Source organism: Pongo abelii, chromosome X, assembly GCF_028885655.2.
Source record: "Pongo abelii isolate AG06213 chromosome X, NHGRI_mPonAbe1-v2.0_pri, whole genome shotgun sequence".
In the NCBI taxonomy this organism is placed as follows: Eukaryota; Metazoa; Chordata; class Mammalia; order Primates; family Hominidae; genus Pongo; species Pongo abelii.
In genome coordinates, this window is record NC_072008.2 from 108,552,600 (window position 1) to 108,570,132 (window position 17,533).

The 17,533-nt window shown below is 38.2% G+C and overlaps 1 protein-coding gene across 20 annotated transcripts in view; it reads left to right on the forward strand.

Annotated features, from left to right (window-relative positions):
* Window positions 1–17,533, forward strand: part of GPRASP1 (G protein-coupled receptor associated sorting protein 1) — a 315,299-nt gene that overhangs the window by 245,934 nt on the left and 51,832 nt on the right. For 7 of the 20 annotated variants that reach the window (XM_054544888.2, XM_054544887.1, XM_054544889.1 and 4 more), the window contains 3 exons: window positions 3,406–3,581; window positions 6,915–6,993; window positions 9,442–9,604. The exons of 3 other annotated variants lie outside the window; for them this stretch is intronic. The gene's annotated coding sequence lies outside the window, so the exon portion shown is untranslated. The remainder of the gene's footprint in view (window positions 1–3,405; window positions 3,582–6,914; window positions 6,994–9,441; window positions 9,605–17,533) is intronic. 10 more of the 20 variants (XM_054544883.1, XM_054544878.1, XM_054544882.1 and 7 more) reach the window with 6 other exon arrangements.

A 17,533-nucleotide genomic window follows, 5' to 3' on the forward strand; every position in this document is an offset into this window, starting at 1 on the left:
ATGTGGATGCCCTAAAATTTATTTAATTTGTATCCTAATTACAAAAATTTAGTTCCCTTACTATTTTTTTCTATTACAAACAATAGTATACTTAACACTGTGCTCATATAGATGCAAATATCTTTGTGAGCATTTATTTATAAGTTCCTGAAAATGTCATTTCAAAATCCTTTGAACTATAATATTCTTCAAAATACTATTACTAATTTATATTCCTTATATCACAGTATGAAAATGCCTGTTTTTCCACACATTAAAAATAATGTGAATCATTAATCTTGTCTGCAAGAAATCATTTTTTCATGATTATTTTTATTATAATTTGTTTTTGCTACCTTCTAGAATTCCATCCTATGGATGTGATATTATCAGTTTTACAACTCTATGTTATTCAGAGTATTCTGATAGTTCCTATTACTGACATTCTGTGGATGAAATCTTTTCAGAGTCTGTGCACTGCAAAAGGGCACAGTTCCCATAGCTGTTTGTACTGGTAAGCAGAATGTGTTCCTCCTAGGAGAATTCTGGTATTGTGATAACAGAACATGATTATTGTATAAGAGAGAGTTCATGTGTACTGACAACTACGTTTCCCTCTTCCTTCTGCCTCTTTATGGCCTTAGGTCCCATTTGGTCTCTAAATTCAGGCTCTGCAGTGAAGGAAGGGAATTATCAGGATGACAGGCCTTAACACTGGATCCTTATCAACATCTTCCACTATGTCTTTAAGATAAACTTCTAAAAGAGAATTGTTGGTGCAAAAGGTGTACACCTATGTAACCCTTTGCTAGGTGTTGCCATACTGACACCCATAAAGGTAGTTCCGTTTAGGCTCCCCAAGTGGAGTCATGTGGCTGCAGAAGAATGAAGAAACTAGTCATGTTGACATCTAGTCACACAAGGCAGGTGCTGGACTTTGTCATGGATCAACTCTCAAGCCACTACCATAATTGGAGGATGTGGAAGTGATCAGAAGTTATCAAATTTTGCGCACAAGCAAAACCCAAGGTAGCATGAGGGGAAAGGGGACAGTCATTGCTTGGAGGAACACAGGAAAGAGTTAGCAGATTGGGATATCGCTACAGTTGTATACATTCATGTTTATATGAAGCAGGTACATCAAATCAATGTCAGAAGACCAGATCAATATCATATTTTTTAACAGCTTTCTTGCAGCTAAACCTACAGACAATATAATTTATGCATTTAAAGGGCATAATTTGATGAATTTTATTAAATGTATAGCATTGTTCAACCATCCCATAACTAAGTTTTAGACATTTCCATCACTCCAAAAAGTCTCATCATGCTTGAATGCAATTAATCCTTGCTCCCACCCCAAGCCTCAAACCACAGATATGCTTGGTGTCTCTGTGGATTTCTTTACTCCAGAAATTTCATGTAAATGCAATTATATAATACTTGGTCTTTTGCATATATCTTCTTTCACTTCACGTATGTTTTGAAGGTTCATCTATATTATGGCATATCCATACTTCATTCCTTTTATTGGCAAAGAATAATCATAATATATCACATTTAAACACATTCATCAATTAGTGGACATTTGAGTTGCTTCCAGTTTTGGGCTATTGCAAATAAGATTGCTGTGTACATTTGTGTACAAGTTTTTATGTAGACAAATGTGTTGATCTTGGGTGTGTACCTAGGAATGGAATTGCTGAGTCATATGATAACTCTATCCATGTAAGGAACTGCCAGATGATTTTCATGACTGATTGTCTTGAGGAGTACAGACTTAGTTTTTCTTGTGATTAGACTAGTGTTATAGGTTTTGAGAAAGAATGCCACAGAGTTGAAGTGCCCTTCTTGTCACATCATATCTGGGTTTACATAATGCCCACATGAAGTCACTGGTGATAATGTTTCATCACTTGGTGAAAGTGGTGTCTGTCAAGTTTCTAATAACTATTTTTTATTCCCTACTCTGTTCTTTAGGAGAAAGTCACAAAATCAGCCCTACCCTCAGCAAGTGGGGTGCAAAATTAAGCTTGACCTCAGGGAGAGCAGATAGCTACATATTTCACTTAGAATTATTTGAAAAAGACAATTTTCCTTCTCTCACCTATTTCTTTATTAATTCAAACTTTTGTTTATATTGGTATGGATTCATGTATACCTATGTTAAATGCTGGGATATTTTATTGAACAAATGCATCACAATAGAAAATCCAACATCTTGGTATCTGTGGTACAGACTGGAACATGAGTGCCAGGGAGATTAGAGCACTCAGATTCCTGGCAGCCTAAGGGCACAAAGCTTTAATGAAACTCCAGGTTCTATTACTGAGCAGGCATTAACAACATAGTTCCCCTGATTTACTTAACCTCTCCTAACTTCCTATAACCTGACCTAAACTATGGATTTCACAATAGGTTACTTGGGTGAAGGTGAAGGTTAAAGGATATACAACTTAGAGTATGATATGATTACAATTTTAAAAACATTAATATCATCTCTCCCAGAAGAAATACCTGTTGTCTGACTGAGCCCCTGTCTGCCATCTTAAAAGACAGTCAGTTCACATGGCTCCCATACACAGGTCTCTTGGCCCTAGGGGCAGGATTTCATCATTATCCTCATCATCACCAAGAGGGGTTGTTGAGTGAGCATCCAAGAGGGATTGTAAAATGACTAGTCCCTAAGCCTTGGTGGCTCATCATCCACAGAAGTCCCCGAGTACATGCAATGTTTCTTAACTTTCTTTCATTATTTATGATCCAAAGGAGGCTTTTTAGACATTCATTTTTTTCCTTATTAGTTCTTTCCTGCCTGGAACATGAAATTTTAATAGCACAGATATAGTGTTAACTGTTTGTGTGCTGTGTGGTTCATTGTAGTGCCACAAACCATTGTAACGTCTACCATCTCCCCACCCTCCAGAATCAATTTTCAGCCCCCTGGGGACAATATCTCCTCTATTGAGAATGCATGGACGTTGTGATGATGGCAAAAGCTGTAACTTCATTCCTGTCCCTTACTTGATGTATGACACTGGAATCCTTTCTTAGCCTCTGTCAGCCTGTTCTTGGTCATCTGTAAAAGGAACTCACAATGCCTTCCTCACAGAACTGTTCTGTGGGGTAAATTGGAAATCCTGTACAGAGTAGATGGCACCTAGTAGGACTTCAACAAATGTTTGTCCTGGCCCACCTTTTCCTTCCCTCTCAGAGAAATGATGACTGTCACCTAATCCAAACAGCATAACTGCCACAAAGACCACCAGGAGATGGAGCAGGAAGTAGAACATTGTGAATGAAGCACTGGGGCCATTTCTGTGTTGCAGGAGAACTTTGCTGAAGGATTGAGGGAGGCTGAAGAAGCTCATTGAACCATTTTCTTTAATTCCTTTTCATTTTCTCCTCCCTTGTTTGATCTTCTAGATTGATATTGGAAAAGCAGTTTCCCATTGAGTCTCAAATGAAGAGAGAGTGCAGATGAAGAGGAGGTAGGAGTCACAAGCCCTTGACCCTCATACTAGACCCATTACCACCTACAGGACCTTGCAGTGGGATTTCATCTGCACCATCAGCTTCTTCAAAGAGAGGGAGGTTGTTGAGTGAGTACACATAAGGGCATAATCCTAGCAACATAAAAAAGTGTCTAAGTCCTAGACGGTCATCATCTCTAAAAGAAGACCATATGTTGTCCTTTGAGGAGAGTAAGAGTTACATCCCCACTCCTGGTCATTACTAGATGCCTCTACAAAATTGATTTTCCATCAGTGAGTCTGAGTTGGTAATCTGTAAACTGGAAATGATGATGCCTTCCTCACAGACTTCTTGTGAGAGAATTACACAAGGCATACAATTGTTTCCATACTTTTAGCTAAGTTAGTGCTGTCATCCAGCTTTTCATTCTCTGAAGATAATGTTTCTGAGATTTCTCTAATAAGATGACTTTGGGATTGTTTGATATGACTAGACATGTTGTTGTGACCATGCTTGTATACCTTTTCTGGTGCAACACGCGTGTTTCTCTCTATAGTCCATGATTAAGAGAGTAGCAGCTGATGGGGGCCTCATTTTGTTTTCTCATAGATGTTGACAAATGTCTCTGCAAAGAGGTTGTACCAATTTGTTCTTCCCCATTAGTGTATGAAGTCTTTTCACGTACATTTTCCATTTAAATGGGATGTAGTATAAACACACACTATCAATCATCAAGGTTTATTTCTAAACTCGATAATTATTCTATGATATATTCTGAGGCATAAATGTAAACTATGTCATTTATTTAAAAACGTGATAAAAAAATGAAAAGGAATCTAACATTATAACGCCAGGATATCAGATCAGCAAATATTTAAAAAGTCTTATGAAACTTATTTGTTCAGATCTGTAAAAGCAGGTGTTCTCTTCTCATAGTTGGTTGGGATACATATTAATAAAAGGATTGTACAGTTCAATTAGACAGTACAGCAATGTTAAATTTTCATGCTTTTTGAGGAAACAGTTACACTTGTGGGAATTTAGCCTCCTGATATAGCAGGAAGAGCTCTGGCAGTCATCACTCGTCTGTCCACATGACTCAGGAAGCTGCCCATTTTCCTAGCTGACTCAGAGCCTTCAAGTCCCCTCTTCCTGAGGCATTGTTTTACAATGTAGGTTTTACTATTATTTAGGATAGTGAGGCCAAGGAATCAGGAGACAACTGCCATTAAGGAGATAGTTTATTACTCAAAGTTCCCAAGAGGAGGCACTTTCCATTCCTTATAAGTCCACTCAGAGTCCACCAATTTAGGCAGGAGGTAAACGTGGCAAAAGCCTTTATTGTGGTTTTCCATGGTAAATGACAGACAAGGCAGGATAATTAGGCTTAGGGTGACTACTCGGAATAATTTCAGCAGGTTCTGTGGTGCAGGGGCTGTCCTAAGTTGTCTGGAATTGTTACTGGAAAGAGGTTCTGATCCAGACCCCAAGAAAAGGTTCTTGGATCTCACTCAGGAAAGAATTTGGGGCAAGTCCATAGAGTAAAGTGAAAGCAAGTTTATTTAGAAAGTAAAAGAATAAAAAAATGGCTACTCCATAGGCAGAGCAGCCCCGAGGGCTGCTGGTTGCCCATTTTTATGGGTATTTCTTGATTATATGCTAAACACGGGGGTGGATTATTCATGAGTTTTCCGGGAAAGGTGTGGGCAGTTCCCAGAACTGAAGGTTTCTCCTCATTTTAGACCATATAAGGTAACTTCCTGATGTTGTCATGGCATTTGTAAACTGTCATGGTGCTTGTGGGAGTGTCTTTTAGCATGCTAATGCATTATAATAGCAGTGTGGACAACCAGAGGTCACTTTCATAGCCATTTTGGTTTTGTTGGGTTTTAGCTGGCTTCTTTACTGCAACCCATTTTATCAGCAAAGTCTTTATGACCTCCTATCTCATCCTGTAACTAAGAATGCCTTGACCTTCTGGGAATACAGCCCAGTAGGTCTCAGCCTTATTTTACTTAGCCCCTATTCAAAATAGAGTTTCTCTGGTTCAAATGCCTCTGACAGAATCAGGTTCTGGTATGATTAGGGGAGGGTACTATTGGCCTGGAGTATAAGAGCCCAGTAGAGGAGGTGTGAGTGTGTATGTGTAGGTGCTCTGGATTAGTTAGTTTGAATATAAAAGGTGTGCTCCTTAGGTGAGTTCTTTGTTAGGACTAGGAATTAGCTAACCCTGGAAGGAGTAGTCCCTCCCCAGTTAGCAAGGCCTCAGATGCCAGAGCATCAAGCATACAAGAAATAAGAAAAAAATGCTACCACTGTTATCTATCCTTTGATCCAAACAGAAAAATCTGTCTCACACTGGATACACACTCTAGGTGGACCATCCAGGAGCCACTCCAAGCTTTGATATGGAGCAGTTCTCAGGTTCCTACTCCTAGAGGGACCTGTAGACCTCTGACATCATTCCTGTCTGGGAGAAATCTCTCTTCCTCTTCCTTCTCTGTGTCCTCAGAGGTCCTCCCTTTCCTACAAGATAATAAGCAGCCCAATCCTTTCCTTGAGTTTTCATAAAAGATGGAAGAAATACTGGCTTCGTGTCTGAAGCTTCTGCTTCTAGCTCTGCCACAAACCATTCCTGAAGCAAGGGGAAGGGGCACCAAACTTGGATCCTTGCTGGAAATGCCACCAGCACCTTAGGGTGCCCACATTGACAGATTCTATTCCTGGCTCTAGCAGTAGGCCTGGTGAGCAATGTCTTTGCCATCCTTCTCTGGTAAGGAATATGTGCTTTGTAGTCACATCCATCTGTGGAGAGAGAATAGCAACACCTCACTAGCAGGGCTGTTGTGTGGGTTAATTCCAACTACTAACGTGAAGAATGTAGCACTAGGCTTGGCTAAAAATCGGCTTCATAAATGTTAGCTATCTTTCCTCTTTGGGGCCAAAAGTTCATATGACTCCTAACCTGCCCCCTCACCCAAGCTTCCTTAACCAAATTGCAGGTCAAAATCACTTCGGGATCCCTTTCTAAACCCTCATTTGAAACTCTTTTGTTGGTGAAATAGGACTTCTGTATTGAAGGCCATTCAAGTTATGAAGTTGTAATAATGTGGGCCTCAAAAAATATATACACCAATTTGGCAGCAACAGTGTATCCAAGTGTTCATTGCCCGTTTATTCCACAAACACCAGGTATTACCAGCTTTTGTCTTTTTTTTTTTTTTTTTTTTTTGACAATCTGATCTGCTTGTTTTCGCCAGACCTTTCCCATTGGAAGAATCATGTCAGATGGTCATTAAACTTACAGATTCACAGGGTCACCCCTTAGACTTTCCAGATTTAAAACAAAACAAAAAAGTATGACTAGTTGAATTTGAACTTCAGATAAACAAAATTATATACATTAAAACATTCAGATTTACCTAGATGTACTCTATTTTATCTTTCTACCCTTCCCATAGAAGACTCTGTATTGAATCAAGGTGCTCTACACGGTAGCCTCCACTAAGCTCGCAGCAGATGCCAGCATCAGTCATCCATGTAAGTGAGCTTTTTTGGAAGTCCCAGGATGCATTTGTCTGTATTCAGATGATTGCAGTCCCTGATGACAGATACCACATTGAGCAGAAATCATCCAGTGGAGCCTAGTGAACACACAAAATCCTGAGAGATAATAAATGGCTATTATTGGGGACATTTTGTTAAGTAGAAATGAATATCCAAAACATATGGATTTGGTGAACTTTCCCTCTTTTTCTCTAATCTATTATACTGGAATTTGTAGAGATTCTGTAAGCCTTAAAGCCTTGGTAGGACTTTGTTATATATTTTGCCATAATCTGCATATGAGTTTATGTGTGGGTATTGAATTCTGAACATATCCTCAATTGCTTCTTGAAGGGATTTTTCAAGGGAAAATTTCACAATATGTGATTTTCAACCCACTCTTGGAATTTAGAACCTAATTCAAATCCCCCTCCATAAAAGGAGCTTCCACTGCAATCACTCATTTTAAGGAATTCAGAGGCTGCTACTACACGCTACTCCCAAGCCATATGGAAAATCATATCTTCAGCAGGTTGCTTGATGAATATGCTATTGGGACAAGGGATATCTATCACTTGTGAACTGTTTTTCAAAGAAGATGTCCTGAGATACTTTCTCCTGCTACAGGGATAGCCCTTGGCAAGGAGATTACTTTCCTTGGGTACACATAGTCAGGGCTCCTTCAGGAGACAGCAGGCGGTTAACTGTTCATTGCAGTCCTTAGCCTTTGTGACTGTCCCAATGCAGCACTGCTGGATGGACTAATCTGTCCAGTTCTGGGGTTCATTCATAGAAAGCCCATGTGACAGTAAATCTAAGTCATATTCTCCAATATCACTTTTATGAGGAATAAAATCAGTGTATTATACTTATTACTTTTTTGTGATTTTTTTTAGTTGGTTTAGAGTTCAGACTAAGAGCAGGAAGGTATTTTGGGGGCTTCTTAAACATGAAAGCATTGTAAAGCAAGACCATAGAAAGAGTTGAGGAGCCAGTGAGGCACAGAAAGGGGAGTAGAGCTGTAGGCCGTTGTAAGACCCATCCCTGAGGACAGAGCAGAATGATTGCTCCTGAAGGGCGGCTTACTATTTAGAGTTTTGAAGGGAGAGGACCTGGGGTGAACAACCCATTTCTCCTTTCAAACTTACCAGTCGGTTAAGTCATTCCTGTGATAGAGAAGGAGTGAGTGTGTAGAGAGGCTACATGTGTTTTTGTTTTTTTCTTTTTTTTTTTTTCATGGATGTCTCTCCACATGGAAAAAGTATCAAAAATGTAGGATAAAAATTTTCCAGGATAACCCAATGTGTTATTGAATTGACTAGATGTCTGCCTACTAAATGATTATATTATTATAGGCCTGCTTCCATGAAATAAAGTTGAGATTCCTTAAATGACATTTTATGGTATTTTAGATCATTTTAATCATAAATGTGATTATAGACATTCTCTAGTTTTCCACCACAGATGACTAACCACTTAGCATGATGTATGAGTTTTGCACTTCACTCTCAGAGGGCTAGCTCATCACCAAGAGCCCTGGGGTACGTCCTGGGTCTCTGGATACTGGTGATACTCCTCTACTGTCACTTTTAAACAAATAAAATTTTTGACCACAGGGACCTGCTTTCTTCTACCAAACTGGGCAGAGTTTCCCCAATTGCCTGGGTCCCAGCCTAGTTCCTCTAGTGAGTATGCTTTTGCAGGTGGTGGTCTAAAGTGGTCTATATGCTTTCAGCTATAGGCAAAGGAACTATGCAAAGGCATGTGAGATATAGAGGACAAGTCAATGCATCACAGTTGCCATGGAAACCTGAAGTCATTATGGGGCTTCTGCATCTTTTAATAGAGCAGAAGACCTAGAATAATATGGCTTTGAGAGCAAGGTCCTGCCTTCAGATGTTTGGGACTCAGTTGAGGTTGTGGGTGCCCCACGGTGGGGGCTGAACTGCCCTGGGATGAATGAGAGAGATAAAGGACTCTTCTCACCCCAGTGAGTGTCGTGTATTGCTCCAGGGTGTCCTGTAGCTACTTTCCATGTAAAGGCCAGGCATGGGAGGATGAGACTGGTAATGACTCTCTTTGACCTCAGCTTCCCCCTCTGTAAAATGGGGATAAGAATGCTCACATACAGGATTGCTGCAACCGGGATTGTAATAACACAAATGCAAGCTCATAGCCCTGTGGTTATTGCAGAATCAGGAATACCTGTGTGAGTTGAGGTCACTTCTCATTCCTTTTCAATTTTGTTGTTAGAAGATAGATGAGGAAAGGAGAAGAAAAAGGTCCTAGTGAGAAACCCACTGACGACCCTTCTAATTGTTATGATCACTACCCAATTGTATCAGTGTCATTGTTCACTAACCCAGTGCCTAGCATGGTGCCAGGCACATAGTTACTCTAAGAAAGCACAGTGATTGCTGGATTCTCTTTCTCCTTGTGCAGCTCTTCATGTGGATGTCTGAGCTCATATCAGGTGTCTGAAAGAGGCAGATTCTGAGGATTTGGGTCATGATGGCTGCCAAAGCTTCTACTCCTGACTTAAAGGGCAACAATCCTAGGAGACCACCAGCACTTAATCCCTGGTAGGACATGACACCTGCTTATGGTGAGTTCATAGATCTGAACAAAAGCATGTGGTAGAATAGCTCCTGTGAGGTTTACAAAATAGCTTAAAAGTAAAGAAGCTACTTTCATCTCATCACTGGGGAAGAGGTTTAGCAGGTGGAATTTCCTTTCATCGGCAGCTGTATACTTTGAAGTAGCCCTTGACACCCATCTAAGTGATGCCTGCTTTGAAAGCAATGAATTACCCACACTGAAGAAATAACTTGATCTTAATATGCACTTGTAATAAATAAATATTTTTTCTGACTGTATAAGTCATTCCCATGGATCTCCCAGATAGGGATTGAACTATGTAGTTGGTTAGAAGGTGTCCCTGGCAATTTGATTCATGTATTAATATTTCTCCTTGCAGTCTTACCAGTTTTAGCCTCGTTTTACATTTTTTAAAAGACTTAAATCAGAAAAACAAAAACTGAGGGAATTCCACATGAATTTTAATATCAACTTGTTAATTTCTAGAAAAAAAATTATGCTAGTATTTTGACTGGGATTCCATTGAAAGCATAGATCATTTTGGGGAGAACAGACATCATAACAAAACTGAGTCATCCAACTCAAGAAGAGAAGAAAAGGCCTAAAGACAATCTACAGGCCAACTCTAGAAGGATCAATCTATAAAAGAATAGTTATAGTACTTCCAATTTTATATTTGTGGTTAGAATTGAATCAGTTGAATTGTGTTTTTCTTCCTTACCTGATGAATCATGAGTTCTTTGGTGGTGAGAGAGAGGGAGAGAGCATGTGGATATATCAGTGTATGTACATGCACATATATATATGTTTATATCACTGAAGTTGTGATGAGTATCTATTGTTAGGAACACTTAAGGAGTGTTAATGTGGTCATGTCAGTCTCTTTCAATTCTTCGCACATTTTATGAACCAAATCAGAGTGATTATTCTTTGCTTTTTTTCCACCTTTCCTTGGCCAGCATGGTTACCATGGTGACTCATTGACTACTGTGGGATTTTGTGCAGACCGCGCATCCATGTATGATTCTCATCTGAATCACTCACCATGAGTGATTGTCTGTCCACCAGACATAGTATTAGCTTTTGATCTTATATGCAGTTGTTCACTTCTAAAGGGCTCAGAAGAAACTTGCTTTGCTTTCTGAGGTTAAGCTACATAACATAAGAGGACACTAAGTAACTTAAAAGAAAAAGAAATGGGTTGTTGATATTCTTCTCCTTCCTCAAGCTTTATCAGGAGGTTAGAAGAAATATTACTGGAATCATACAGCATGCACTCTCTTGTGTCTAGCTCCCTTCAATCAACATAATGTGTGTGAGATTAATGTATATCGTTGTTTGTAGTTGTAGATTATTCATTCTCATTGTTGTAAAGTATTATATTGTTTGGATACTTCACAATATAGTTATCTGTTATAAAAACTTGGGTATTTTCCAGTTTTTGACTTATCATGAGTAAATGATCATACGAACATTTTTGTTTGTATCAAATAGATGGACATATATTTTCATCTCTCTTGGGCATATACCAAAGAATAGCATTCCTGAGTCATAGGGTATGTCTGTGTGTGGCTCCATAGATACCACCAAGCAGTTTTTACGGTGTTTTTTTTTTTTTCAATCTATATTCCCACCAGCAGTGTGTGAGAGTTTCACTTAATCCATATCCTCACCAACACTTGATATTTTCCATCTTTTCCATTTTTGTTGTTCTGGTGAGCATGTGGTACTATCTCCTCCTGGTTTTAATTGTAATTTCTCCAAAGTGTTAAGTCCCTTTTAATTCAAAGAAGGTCCATCCTTTTTTTCAACCTTCTACTTAGTCAGAGTTCTCCAACAAAACAGAACCACTCATATATATATGTGTACATATATATGTATATGTGTGTATATATGTGTGTATATATACACACATATATACACATACACTCACATATATGTATGTATGTATATCTGTGTATATATATACACACACACACAGAGACATTGCAGAGATATTACAGGTTTAGTTGCAGACCACTGCAATAAAGCAAATACCATATTAAGCAAGTCACATGAATTTTATGGTTTCCCACTGCATATAAAAGTTATGTTTACACTACTGTAGTCTATTAAATATGCAAAAGCATGTCTATAAAAATAGTGTACTTACCTTAATTTAAAAATACTTTATTGCTAAAAACTGCTAACAATCATCTGAGCCTTCAGTGAATCATTATCTTTTTGTTGGTAGAGGGCCTTGATGCTGTTGATGGCTAACAGATCAGGGTGGTGGTTGCTGAAAGCTGGCATAGTTCTAATAATTTCTTAAGATAAGACAACAATGAAGTTTGCTGCATCCATTGACTCTTCCTTTCACAAAAGATTTTTCCATAAGCATGTGATACTGTTTGATAGCGTTTTACCCAGAGTTGAAGTTATTTCAAAATTAAGGTCAATCTTTCAAACCCTGCCACTGCTTTATCAAGTTTATGTAATATTCTAAACCTTTTGTTGTCATTTCAATGATGTTCACTGCATCTTCACCAGAAGTAGATTCCATCTCAACCAACCACTTTCTTTACTCATCCAGAAGAAAAAACTCCTTATCTCTTCAAGTTTGATCATGAGATTGCAGCAATTCCATCACATCTTCAAGCTCTACTTTAATTCTAGATCTCTTGCTGTTTCCATCACATCTGCAGTTATTCTTCCACTGAGGTCTTGAACCCCTCAAAGTCATCCATGAGGGTTGGAATCAACTTCTTCCAAATTCTTTTTAATGTTGATATTTTGACCTCTTCCTATGAATCACAATGTTCACAATGTCATGTAAAATGAATTCTTTCTAGAAGATTTTTCCATTTACTTTGCCTGGGTCCACCAGAGGAATCACTGAGCAGTAGGCCTCAATAGTGGGCTTAAAGTATTCAGTAAACCATGCTGTAAACAGAGGTGCTGCCATTTAGGCTTGTTGTTTTATTTCTAGAATGCAGACAGAGTATATTTAGCATAATTTTTAAGGGCCCTAGGATATTCAGAATGGTAATTGAACATTGGCTTCAATTTTAGGTCACCAGCTTTATTAACCCCTAAAAAAAAAGAGTCAGTCTGTCCTTTGAAGCTTTGAAGCCAGGCATTGTTTTCTACTTTCTAGCTATGAAAGTTCTACATGGCATCTTCTTCCACTGTAAAACTGTTTTCTCTACATTGAAAATATTTTGTTTAGTATAGCAACCCTCGTCAATTATTTTACCTATGTCTCTGGATAATTTACTGTAGCTTCTACATGAGCACATGCTACTTCACCTTGCACTTTCATGTTGTGGAGATGGGTTCTTTCCTTAAACCTCACAAACCAACCTTTGCTAGCTCCAGCTTTTCTTCTGGTTACACTTTTCTTCTGCTGCTTCCTCACGTTTTCTTAGCCTTCGTAGAACTGAATAGAGTTAGAGCCTTGCTCTGGATTACGCTTTGGCTTAAGGGAATGTTGTGGCTGATTTGATCTTCTATCCAGGTTACTAAAACTTTCTCCTTATCAGCAATAAGGCTGTTTTGCATTCTTTTCATTCATGTGTTCACTAGAGGATAACTTTTAATCTCCTTGAAAAACATTTACTTTGTGTTCACAACCTGGCTGTTTGGTGCAAGAGGCCTAGCTTTTGGCCTGTCTCAACTTTTGACATGCCTTGCTCACTCAGTGTAATCATTTCTAGCTTTTGATTTAAAGTGAGAGACATAGGACTCGTCCTTTCACCTGAACATTCAAAGCCATTATAGGGTTAATATAATAGCCTAATTTCAATATTGTTATGTCTCAGGGAATAGGGAGGCCTGAGGACAGGGAGAGAGACCGAGAAACAGCCAGTCAGTGAAGCAGTTAGAGCACGTACATTTATCAATTAAGTTAGTCATCTTAGATGGGTGTAGTTTGTGGTGCCTGCCCCAAAACAATTACAACAGTAACATCAAAGACCACTGTTCACAGATCACCACAACAGCTATTACAATAATAATTAAAAATTTTGAAATATTGTGAGAATTACCAAAATATGACAGACACACAAAATGAGCACATGCTATTGGAAAAATGGTGCTAGTAGACATGCTTGATGCAAGGTTGCCACAAAACTTCTGTTTATAAAACATGCAATATCTGTGAAGTGCAATAAAGCAAAGAGATATGCTTGTATGTATATACACACACAAACACACACACATATGTACACACACACACACAAACACACAGAGGGTCCTTGACTTATTATGGAGTTACATCCCAATAAAACTATCCTAAGTTGAAAATATCATAAGTCAAAAATGCACTTAATACACCTAACCTACTGAACATCATAGCTTAACCTAATTTGCATTAAACACACTCAGAACTCCTACATTAGCCTACACCTGGGCAAAATCATTCAATACAAAGTCTATTTTATAATAAAGTATTGAATATCTTCTGTAATTTATTGAATACTGTACGGAAAGTGAAAAACAGTTGTATGAGTACTCAAAGTACAGTTTCTACTGAATGGATATCACTTTTGTACCACCATAATGTTGAAAAATTATAAGTTGAACCATAGTGATAAAGATTTATTATAAGTAGTTGGCTCATGTAATTTTGAAGGCTGAGATTTGTCAACATCTGCAGTAGGCAAACTTGATTTCCAGGAGAGCCTATGGTATAGTTCCTATTCAAAACTGAAGGTCTGAGAATCCGGAGAGTTAATGTAAATTCCAGGCCAAAAGCCTGCTGGCTAGAAACACAAGAAAAGGTGATTTGAATTCATGTCCAAAGGCAGGAAAAGACCAATGTTTCAGTTCAGAAAATGAGGCAGAGAAATTCCTCCTGGTCAGCCTTTTTGTTCTGTTTACATCTTCAATTGATTGGACGGGGCCCATGCACATTAGAGAAGGCAAACTGCTTTACTCAGTTCACCCATTTGAATGTTAATCTAATCCAGAGACACCATCAAAGACACATCAAGAATAACTTTTTTTTTTTTTTTTTTTTTTTTTTTTTTTTTTTTTTAGACAGGATCTCTCTCTGTTGCCCAGGCTAGAGTGCGGTGGCACCATCTCGGCTCACTGCAACCTCCACCTCCCAGGTTCAAGCAATTCTCCTGCCTCAGCCACCTGAGTAGCTGGGATTACAGGCGTGTGCCACCACACCTGGATAATTTTTGTATTTTTAGTAGAGACAGGGTTTGGCTGTTGGCCCGGCTGGTCTTGAACTCCTGGCCTCAAGTGACTTGCCTACCTCGGCCTTTCAAAGTGCTGGGATTACAGGCATGAGCCACCATGTCCAGCCCAGAATAATGTTTGACCAAATATCTGGGACCTTTGTTGCTCAGTCAAGTTGACACGTAAAATTAACCATCACACATTCCAATTTATTTGCTTAAGATATTTTGCTCTATGGAGTTTGCTTTGTGGATTTTGCTGACTTATATCCTTATTGTGTTGTTTATTATATTCCACTGGCAACTTCTTTTCCTTTAAATTTGTATTAGATTTAGAGTCTTGATCCAATTCAGATTTTTTTCGGCAGAAAAATCTGTGGTGTTGTTTATTCCTAAAGCATTATACCATGAGGAGGTTAATTGTATCTAGTTGTCTCTCCTCTTACGATGTTAAGATTGATCACTAGGTTCAAAAGTTGTTAGATTTATTGATTATAAAAATTCCCATCTGCATTATACCTCAAGTATTTTTCAGCCTCTAAATGTGTATAAGTCCACATTTCATTAAAAGTTGTAGCAAGGTGATGTTCTAATTCTATTTTTGGCATTTATTAGCTTGAATTATTCTAGAAAAGAAACATCCCCTCATCAACTATAGGTTAGTATGGTATGCATAGGAAAATAAGATGAATGCTTAATTCTTTTGTTATATTTCTACTTTTCAAAATAATGGGTTGTTCTCCTAGGGTACTTCAAAGGGGAGCAATGAGTTGATTTTGTTTTGTTTTCTTTTGTTCTATTCTATTATTATTTTAAAGTGTTTTCATAAGTTCTAGATGTTTCTCTATTTGATGTGTTTTAACCTATTGCAGTACTTTTATTGATGTTCAGATTTTTCTGTCTTTGTGAATGGAAGCTTCTTTAGCTCAACTTATTCTTGACATGGTTTTGAGTATGTTAGTTTGGTCTAGACTCCTCTGGTACCATTCCTACCCTAGACCTGGAGTCAGACATTTTTTCCAAAGGAGTCTGGTTCTTTTTAGTGGGAAATGTTTTAGAGGTCTCGTTCTTGGTACTAGAGTTGCCCATTACTATTGGGTTGGTCATTATTACTTATCCTTTTCAGTGCTTAAAACCATTAAATATGTATTATATTTTGAGATAATACACATGATTGTCTTTAATCCTGGGCTGCTCTTCTATCCCTTTATGCATAATCATTTTTATCAATGTTTGTTTTGACCTTCTAATTTTAAAATTATAAGCAAATACATTATTTTCTCCTATTTTATGGTTTGAAACTAGGCTACTCTACTTCAGTGGAGTCCAATATGATTTCTGCAGAGATAAAAAGAGTCTCTGTCTACACTGTTCACCACAGTAGCCACTAGGTCCCTGTGGTTATTGAACACCCAAAATGTGGTGATTGTAACTGAAGAACTGAATTATTAATTTCATCTAAATTTAATCAACCTAAATTTAAATAGCCACGTGTGGCTAGTGTCTACCATGACAAACAGCAACAGCTCAGACATATTTCTGCACCTCATTTTTTCCACTTAAGAATATATTCTAGAGATCAATACATAGCAGTATAGAGAAGGAGTCCTTGCTTTTTATTGCTACATAGTATTCTAGGATATAGATATACCTTAGATTATTCAGTAAACCACTTATTGGTGGACATTTGTTTTATTTCTAGTCTCCTGTTGTTATGATTTGTTCTGCCAGTAATGGCCTTGTGTTTATGCCATTTGGTTTTTTTTTCATTGTGTTTTTGGGATAGATTCTTAGAAGAAAGATTGCTGGTACCAAGATAAAATACCTACCTGTAATAAAATAGAAGATTTGAAACAGAGTGTATCTGGAAATGTAGCAGCAGAAAGTGACCTGAGGTCTTTTCATTCCTTTTATTCCACATGATTTTTGGTTTCTTTCTTTCTTTCTAGGGTGACATGGGTAAAGGAATTTCTTTCTTTTTTTTATTTTATTTTATTTTCCTTTTCATTTATTTTGTATTTGTACAATACTATTTGTTTACTTTTTTTTTTAATTTCCACAGGTTTTTGGGGAACAGGTGGTATTTGGTTACATGAGTAAGTTCTTTAGTGGTATTTTGTGAGATTTTGGTGCAACCGTCACCTAAGCAGTATACACTGAACCTGACTTGTAGACTTTTATCCCTCTCCTCCATCCTACCCTTTCCCCGAGTCCCCAAATTCCATTGTGTCATTCTTTGCATCCTAGCTGGAGTGCAGTGGTGTGATCTCAGTGCAGTGGTGTGATCTCAGCTCGCTCCAGCCTCCACCTCCCAGGTTCAAGCAGTCCCACCTCCCAAGTAGCTGGGATTACAAGTGCGTGCCACCACACCTGGCTAATTTTTGTATTTTTAGTAGAGACAGGGTTTCACCATGTAGGCCAGGCTGGTCTCGAACACCTGACCTCAAGTGATCCACCTGCCTTGGCCTCCCAAAGTGCTGGGATTACAGCACTTATGAGTGAGAACATATGATGTTTGGTTTTACATTCCTGAGTTACTTCACTAACAATAATAGTCTCCAATCCCATACAGGTTGCTGGAAATGGCATTAATTCATTCCTTTTTATGGCTGAGTAGTATTCCATCACATATATCGATATATACCACAGTTTCCTTATCCACTCATTGATTGATGGGCATTTGGGTTGGTTCCACATTTTTGCAATTGCAAATTGTACTGCTATAAATGTGTGGGTACAAGTATCTTTTTTGTATAATGACTTATTTT